Below are 9,905 nucleotides of genomic sequence, written 5' to 3'. Positions count from 1 at the left end.
AGATTGAATAGTGGCCATGCAAAGTTACAATGATCTAATCCTTAAAATATATGTTACTTTATTTGGGTGGTTCTCAACAAAGGTGAAAGCTAAATTCAATTATTTTCTTAAATTATGTCTGCAGTAATTTTTTTATATGATTAAATATAAGCTATTTCTTCTAAAACTGAGGAATTAGTTTTGTTTTTTTCTTGTAAGGCAGATAGTTTATATCTTTTGTTGATGTGCCATCCTCCATTTCTTCATTTCATAGAACATTTAACATTTCCAGGTATATGAGGGTATTTTATAAATTTTTTTTCTAATTTCTGCACCTATAGTTTTGCCTTTTTCTAGAATGTCCAGTAAATTGAACCATTTAGTGCTGTCAGAGCCAACAGCAAGAGCACCACACAACTCTGAGTCCATGTTTTCTTCTAAATTCTCCCATTTGACTACATCAGGGCTGGTTCCTGCTTGAATTCTGCCCACTGTACTAACTATTGAGAACTTAGTCCAAGTTCCTCCTTTATCCTCTGCTCACTAGTAACAGGTGTTGGGTCCAAGCCCCTATGCCTGGGGCTGGACCTCCTAGGCCCCTGGGTCTTAGATGAAGAAGCCATGAGAGGTTGTGAATATATAAGAACTAGAGGCCCAGTGCATGAAATTCGTGCATGGGGGTTAGGGGATTCCTCATCCTGGCCTGCATCTTCTCGTAATCCAGGACTGCTGACTCCTAACCACTTGCCTGCCTGACTGCCTCATCACCCCTAACCACTCTGCCTGCCTGCCTAATTGCCCCTAACCACTTGCCTGTCTGCCTGATTGCCCCTAACCACACTGCCTGCCTGCTTGATCACCCCTAACCACTCTGCCTGCCTGCCTGATCACCCCTAACCACTTGCCTGCCTGCCTGATCACCCCTAACTGCTCGCCTGCCTAACTAATCACCCCTAACTGTCTGCCTCAGCCCCCAGAGCCACGGCTTCATCCAGAATGACGTCTGGAAGGTTGTTCAGCTGTCCGGTCTAATTAGCATATTATGCTTTTATTATTATAGATGAGTCTTTATTGCTGAAGCCAGTGGCCATATAGCCATCAGACAAGAACAGTCTTCACAGCAAATTCCATACAGGCAGACAGCCAGACATATCTTTCCAATAAAGCAGCATCAGTCTCTGTACCCACAGTTATTATCTGAGCAGCCACACGCTGCCTCCTAGACTCACTGCCTCACATCGTAGCAGTATCTGAGCTCTCCAGCTCAGCAGCTTCTCCTGTCTCTCCTGCCCAGCTGCTCTCTCCAGCAGATTTCTTCACACACTCCGTCCTTAGCTGACTAGACTGGTCAGTAACCTACTTTTATGCTATCTAGAGACAAAGATGGCTTCGTGCCAACAGTTACTGAAGGACACAGTGTACTATGTGTCCTTGCAGCCACTCATGGTATCTTGGCCAGATTAGGATTTCCAAACTCAGAATCCATGGACTTTCTGATTAGGCTCATGCCCAGAGTGGTCTTTGGCCATTCTAGTGTATTGCTAACAAGGCCTCTGTCCTCCCATTGTCCTTGACCATCTGGGGACCCCACAAGTGTGCAGGAAGTTATGTCTGGCTTTTTTCATTTAGTATAGAGCTTTTGAGACTTTTCCATGTTTTTGCATTTGTTAACAGTTATAAATGTACTACAGTTTCTTGATGTTTCATATACTATGAATGAAACATCAAGAAACTGGATTTTTGTGGTAAATATGAATAAAGCTGTTATATACATTTATGTACAAGTCTTTGGGAAAGCACGAGTTTTCATTTTTCCTAAATTATAGCTAGGGAGAGGTTTACTGAGTGGTTGGGTAACATATATGTTGGATTTTATAAGGAAATATCAATTGTTTTCCAAAGTGGTTGTTACATCTTATATTTTCATATGAAATATCAAAAAATGCAAGTAGCTCTGCATCCTTGCCAGCACATAGCAGTGTCAATGCCAGTGCTATTTTTGTTTCATTCTTTGCCATTCTAGTCCACATGTAATGGTATATAATTATGGGTTAATGAGGAATTAATCCACATATTAATTGTGTATTTCCTGCAATACATTGTTGTGAATTTTATTGTTTATGTATGGATATTCATTCATTAATGTGAAAATTAATTTGTGTTTTCTAATTGCTAATCATGTCAAGCATCTATATATATAAAAGCCTAAGCAACTGTTCAACTGTTTGACCAGTAGCTATGATGTGCACTGACCACCAGGGGGCAGATGCTCAATGCACAGGCATGGGAACATAGAACAGGCTAATGAATCTCAGGGGGAAGGAGTGAGCGGGGAGGGCGGGAAGAGATTAACCAGAAATCTTATATGCATACTAGAGGCCCAGTGCATGGATTTGTGCACCAGTGGGGTCCCTCAGCCTGGCCTGCAGGGACTGGACCAAAACTGGAAGTTCACCATCCCCTGAGGGGTCCTGGATTGCGAGAGGGTGCAGGCCAGGCTGAGGGACCCCACCGGTGCACAAATCCATGCACTGAGCCTCTAGTTTGTTTATAAGATAATTTGCTCTCTACGTATCTTTAATGAAGTGTCTGCTCAAATCTCTTGTCCATTTAAAATCATTTTCCTATTATTATGTCTCAAATGTTATATACTTAGGACATAATTTTTTAAATCAGATATATATTTTGAAAAAAAATTCTTGCAGTCTGTGTCTTGCCCTTCAATTCTCTTGTCAGTGTCTTTTGAACAACAGATTTTAATTTTGACTTAAGTTCATTTAATGATTTTTTATTACATTATTAGTGCTTTTTTTATTCTAAGAAACATTTGCCTAACTCAAGTTCACAGCAGTTTGCTCCCCATGTTTTTTTCGAGAAATTTGATGGTTTTAGGTCCATTATCTATTTATTTTTTAAAAAATGTGTATTTTTTTTTATTGATTTCAGAGAGGAAGGGAGGGGGAAAGAGAGATAGAAATATCAATGATGAGAATCATTAATTGGCTGCCTCCTGCACTCCCTCCTACTGCGGATCAAGCCCACAACCTAGGCATGTGCCCTTGACCAGAATCAAACCTAGGTCCCTTTAGCCCATAGGCCGATGCTCTATCCATTGAGCCAAAGCAGCTAGGGCTATTATCTTTTCTTGTATGTGGTATGATGTAAGGGATGCTTCAGCTTATTTTTCATATTGATGCCTGAAAGTATCACCTATATGTTGAAAACATTCCCCATTAACTAGCCATAAAAATGTGGTTCTTTTTTTAACTCTCTATTTCATTTATTGATCTCTGTTTTAGCATATGTTACTCTATCTTGAATATTGTACTTTTTATAGAAAGTCTTGAAATCTGGTACTTTGAGTACTTCAAATTTATTTCTCATTTTCAAAATTATTTGTTGGCTAGTCTATTTTTTGTTTTGTGATATAAATTTTAAAATGATTTTGGCAATTGCTACAGAAAGGTTGTTAGAATTTGATTGAATCTATAGATCAATTTGGAGATAATTGAAAATATTGTAAGAGAATTAGAAAGAATCTTTAAAAATATTGATTTTTGTGGCCATGAACAAGGTATATCTCACCAATTTATTTAGCTTTTCTTCTTTTCTCACCTCACTATTTTATAATTTTAAACATACACATTTTGCATATATATGGTAAGATTTATCCCAAAGTATTTCATGTGTTTGATGTTACTATATATCATGCCATTTTAGATTTCACACACACACACAATTCAGCTGCATCCTAAGTCCACAATAAATACATGCCAAAAAAGAAAACAACAGCAATTATGAATGTATAGCTTATCTGGCTGGTTTTTATTTTTAGGATCAGGATAACAATTTCTTATTATTTTTTAGATCATAACTTGAGACAAATATATCACTTGAATTGTATGTCAACATGTGAAAACTGAGGATTATGAGTTTATGTTTTGCTTCCTAATTCCTCATGTCTTGTTTATCTAACATTGGATTTCTGACTTATAGTAAAATCTGGCAATAAGCACTCACTAATAAGTTTTATTAATGCTGTTATTGGCAAAAAGAGAAAGCTATTGAAAAGGGAAAAATAAAGAAATAAAGTTTTGTTTTATCACACAATTGATTCTGAGTACATAATACTGTATTTTGTCTGATTCATGTATTTCTATCCTTTTTGTGTTAGTCTTTATATTAACTGTCACCAATATCAGTATTTTATATACTAGTTTACTAATTATAAGTTCATTGAAGGTAATTTTACCAATGAGGACTTAAAAGCATCAGTGTTATTGCTAAAATTCAGAGTATGATATTCAAATAAAAAGAATTCAGATTAGCAAGTGAGATTCTACATTGAAAATAATAGGAGTGCACAATATCCTAAAATTAATAATTCCTGTTTATAAATAGCTATTGAAAGGAAACAGTGAAGAAACTTCTGTATTGAGTGAATTTAACTTTTCTTTGAAGTTGTTCAGCATTCATTTATTTTACTACTTGCTGAAATTTATCATTTTGCACTTTTGTAAAATTTACCATATTCAGTAATTTGTATTATTATACTGTGTATATATCAAGACAATTAATTATAGGATTCCATAATAAATCATCTCAGAATCAGCCCCAGAATTATTAAAGCATTTTTAATGATATGGCGGCTTAGGAAGAAAAATGATAAAATACTAACAGTGCTAACTTCATGGTCTTGCTGGATTGCTGCTATATTCTGAGATTCAAGTTAAAATGATCAAAAGAAATCACTAGGACATTCTGCTCCTATAGGGCACAATGCTCGCAATAGGAAACGTCCTTTTCTTTTCTAGCACTCCCATCTAATCAGCATGGAGAGGAGAATCTATAGGAGAGGAGATTTGGGGCCAGGCATGTTCTTTCCCATTGCTTATTATAGTTAGTTGTGACATAAAACTGAATACTGTATCAGAAGATATTCACTTGGTTATACAGAATTTGTACTCAAAATCCCTTTTAGTTTAGTTGACTGTTCTCATTCTTTTATAACTCACTTCCAGTTTATAAGGCATTCCTGGCTACTTCGTTTTCATAATATATCTAAATTCTGATTGTTCATCATGACCTCAATGGCTAGTCAAACCATGGTGAGTTCTTGCCAGTGTTTCCAAAAAAAGTCCTTGTCCTCTTGCTTCTGTTCCTTGCTTCTATCCTGACCTGTTACATTTTATTCTGTTAGTTTCATGATCTCCACTCCTTGTTCTAGCCTACCTCTTGAAGATAAGTAGATTTATCATCTTATTATTTCTCAAATCTTCAGTTTTTAGAATATTTCATGTCAAGCTATGTGAGTTCAATAAATATTGAAAAAAGATAAATGTACGGATTCTGGTAGAGGCTGACAAAGAGAAAAAAAATATAACATGGAAATGAAAACACTTTTCAAACTCTGCCTCCCATTTACATTCTGACAACAAAAAGCAGATCATAAATTATACCAATTACAAAACTAGTTCAATTTTAGCAACTGCAGTTTTGGGTAAGAGATTTACTAGATGTGGCATTAAAAGATAAATGATACATATAGGGTGGGGCAAAAATAGATTTACAGTTGTTTGTATAGAAAATAATATAATAATTAATCCTATATAATAAAAGCCTAATATGCTAAGTGTCCGGTCATCCAGTTGGCCATTCAGCCAATCAAAGCATAATTTGCTAATGATATGCTAAGGCCACTCAACCACTCTCTATAACATGCACTGACCACCAGGGGGCAGATGCTCCAACTGGTAGGTTAACTTGCTGCTGGGGTCTGGTCAAGCAGGACTGAGCAAGACAGGTCGGACATGCCCTGGAACCCTCCCCTGGTCCCTCCCTGGCTGGCCAAACTCCCACGTCCCTCTATGGGCCCAATGGTGCACCAGTGGGGTCCCTTGGCCTGGCCTCTGCCCTCTCGCAATCTACACCCTCTTGCAATCTCAGGGGATGTTGGAGAGCCAGTTTTGGCCCAATCCCGCAGGCCAGACCAAGGGACCTCACTGGGCCTCTAGTAATCTACACTAATAAAAGAGAAACATGCAAATTAACCATCACTCCACTACGCCCACAAGCCATGCCCACCAGCCAATCAGGAGCGAGCATGCAAATTAACCCAACCAAGATGGCGGCTGGCCACAAAGCTGGAGCAAGCAGGAGGCTCGGGTTGCCCCGGCAATGGAGGAAGCCAAGCTTCCAACCTGCCCTGGCTGGCCCTGGCCTTCACTCAAGGATAGAAAGTTTCAATTATAGAAGATAAATAAATCCCAGATACTTGCTTCCAGCCGGCCCTGGCATCCGCTCAAGTTGGTGCTGAAAAAAAAAAAGAAAAAGAAAAAAAGGAGGGCCTGGGACCTTGGGTCACCAGGGGGTGATCAGGCCAGGATGGGATGGCAGGGGCCGTTGGGGGTAAGCAGACCAGCAGGGGCTCCAGTTGGGGGTGAGCAGGCCATTAGTGGGGGTCAGTTGGAGGTGATCAGGACAGTGGGGGGGCCAGTTTGGAGTGAGCAGGCCAGTGGGGAGGGGAGGTGGAGGCGAGCAGGCCAGCAAGGGGTGCAGTTGGGGGTGAGCAGGCTGGCATGGGGGGCAATTGGGGGTGATCAGGCTGGCGGGGGTGCATTTGGGGGCGAGCAGGCCTGCAGGCAGAGTGGTTAGGGGCAATCAGGCAGGCAGGTGAGCGGTTGGAGCCAGCAGTCCCAGATTGTGAAGGGGATGTCTGACTGCCAGTTTAGGCCTGATCCCTGTAAACTGGCAGTAAGACATCCTTCAAGGGGTCCCAGATTGGAGAGGGTGCAGGCTGGGCTGAGGAACACCCCCCCATGCATGAATTTCGTGCACTGGGCCACTAGTTAATAATACAAGAATAAACTATGTATTTTTCATACAATTGTATACCTAATTTTGCCCCAACCTGTATTTAACATATTGCAGAATGGCAATAGATCCTTCCCTCTCATTGGCCATATGTATGCTACTGCATACACATAATATTGCCTTTACCATTCATAGTTTTATATCAAAAATACAAGGGAATATTAATTGTATGTCTCTTTAAGAATAGAGGTCTCAGTGTATCTCAACTACTATTTCTGGAGAGAATTAACTTCTAATATTTGTAAACACCCATTATATAAACCAAACCATATTCCCTCCTATACATATAGTATGATATTGGCTATGAATCAACCTCAGAAGAGTTGAGGAAGTAGTCACTTGATTCATTATCTCTTTTCTGTGATTCAAATGAGAGATTTCAATTGAAAAAGGGCAGATGGAAGTGATAAATTGTCAGGGCAACACAATATTTATTGAAGCCTACCATTTCCAGAGTACTGGGAGATCAGCTTAAATTTTAATTAGCATTTTATTGCAAAAAATAAAGCTGGTAGCTACCTTTCTATATTTTTCTTTTCTAGACTATGTTTTTGAGTCCAACACATTGTTGTTCTGAAAAGATCCTAAGTATTTAACCTTGTGTGGACTTGCAGAGCCTTGACTTTTATACTTAGAATTAAATTGCTCTCATGCATAAGAATTACACCAATATATATTTTCTGAAGTTATATGAAATTGTTATTATGGTGAATAGTATTCCTTAATTCACTCTTAGAAATTTTGACTTTCCTGTGTTCCATCTGTCTTTAAATAAGACTCTGGAGAGGGCAAATGCTATGTTTAGGTAGCTACCAAGATTGCCCACTGAAATTTTGTGTCATAAGAAATAAAAATGTCACAGTGTGTTTTCAGTGATTATTTAAAAACTAATGGGCTGGTGCATGGATTTGTGCACATTGAAAGGGGAATACTTAGAAGAAATATTTTAATATTGCTATTTACCCTTTCTCCCTCAGTGCCTGGTAGCCAGGTGGTGGCCCCACCCCCCACCGCTGCCATGGTCACCGTCTGTGGGGTGATTGGCAGGGCAGTTGGGTCTATGCTTGCACATGCATTTGCTTGGTGACGCCCACTCACCCACTCCATCATCCCACCGCAGTCCCGCTCTCATTGGGGTCCATCGGAGCCAGCAGCTCCTCCACTGCTGCCTGCTGCCAGTACTGCATTTCCAATGCCTGCCGTGTTCTGTGCCTCCCGTGGTGGTCAGAGTACATCATAGCGAGCAGTCAAACTCCCAGTTGTGGGGACAATTTGTATATTAGGCTTTTATTATATAGGACTAGAGGCCCCATGCATGAAATTCATGCATAGAGGAAGGTCCCCTCAGCCCAGCCTGGAACCTCTCCAATCCAGGACCCCTCAGAGGATGTCTGACTGCCAGTTTTGGTCCAAAACCAGCAGTTGAACATCCCTCTCATAATCTGGGACCGCTGGCTCCTAACAGCTCACCTGCCTGCCTGCGTAGTTGCCCCCAACTGCCCCTCCTGCTTGCCTGCCAGCCTGGGTGTCCCTCACTGCCGCCCCTGCTGGCCTGGTTGCCCTATGCAGCCTGCTGGTCAGTCCTTTGGTTCGCCCCTTGCTAACCCCCCTGCTTGCCTGTCACCCCACGCAGCCTGCTGGTCAGTCGTTTGGTCATCCCTCGCTAACCCCCCTGCCGGCCTGGTCACCCCACGCAGCCTGCTATTCGGTTGTTACTGTGAGGGCGTCATGACCAATTTGCATATTACCCTTTTATTGTTATAGATAGGTAAGCCAACTTTCACTTATAAATATTATAGGGGTGTAACATACAGCCAAGTGACCATAGTTAATAATATTAACCACAATTGCATATTTGAAAGTTCATAAAAGAGTAGATCTTAAAAGTTTTTATAAGAAAAGTAATTGTAACTATATATGGTGATGGCTTTTATCAAATCACTAGAGGCCCGGTGCACAAAATTCATTCACGGTGGCGGTGTCCCTAAGCCCAGCCTGGACCCTCTCCAATCCAGGACCCCTCTGAGGATGTCTGACTGCCAGTTTTGGCTCAAAACCAGCAGTTGAACATCCCTCTCACAATCCAGGACTGCTGGCTCCCAACTGCTCGCCTGCCTGCCTTCCTGATTGCCCCTAACCACTCCCCTGCCAGCCTGATTGATGCCCAACTGCTCCCCTGCCAGCCTGTTTGCCCCTAACTGCCCTCCCCTGCAGGCCTGGTCACCCCTAACTGCCCTCCCCTGCAGGCCTGGTCACTCCTAACTGCCCTCCCCTGCAGGCCTGGTCCCCCCCAACTGCTCTCCCCTGCAGGCCTGGGTTCCCCCCAACTGCCCTTCCCTGCAGGCCTGGTCGCCCCCAACTTCCCTCCTCTGCTGGCCTGGTAACCCCTAACTGCCCTCCCTTGCAGGCCTGGTCCCTCCCAAATGCCCTCCCCTGCTGGCCATCTTGTGGTGGCCATCTTGTGTCCACATGGGGTAAGGCATCTTGTGTCTTGGAGTGACAGTCAATTTGCATATTACTCTTTTATTAGATAGGATTATTAACTAAAACTAATAGTTATGTGTCAAGTACACATCAATTTTTTAAAAAGCAAAAGAAAATATAAACAAGTTAAATTCACACTCTTATTACTTATACCAATAAGCATCCTAGATTAAAAGGTTAAAAATTAGCCCTAACCGGTTTGGCTTAGTGGGTAGAGTGTCAGCCTGCAGACTGAAGGATCCCACGTTCGATTCCGGTCAAGAGCATGTACCTTGATTGCGGGCACATCCCCAGTGGGGGGCGTGCAGGAGGCAGCTGATCGATGTCTCTCTCTCATTGATGTTTCTAACTTTCTATCCCTCTCCCTTCCTCTCTGTAAAAAATCAATAAAACATATTTAATAATTTAAAAACAGGTTAAAAATTGCATTTATGGATCTTCTGGGAAAAATAATATAATTTATTTGGTAACTATCAAAGGAAGAAATCTACAATATGTTTACTCAATGAAATACACCTATCCCCTCCCCCATATACACATTTACATTTTTCTTTTCTCAAAAATTTTTA

Source organism: Plecotus auritus (assembly GCF_963455305.1).
Source record: "Plecotus auritus genome assembly, chromosome: 1".
NCBI lineage: Eukaryota > Metazoa > Chordata > Mammalia > Chiroptera > Vespertilionidae > Plecotus > Plecotus auritus.
Note: the sequence above shows the minus strand (reverse complement) of the source record.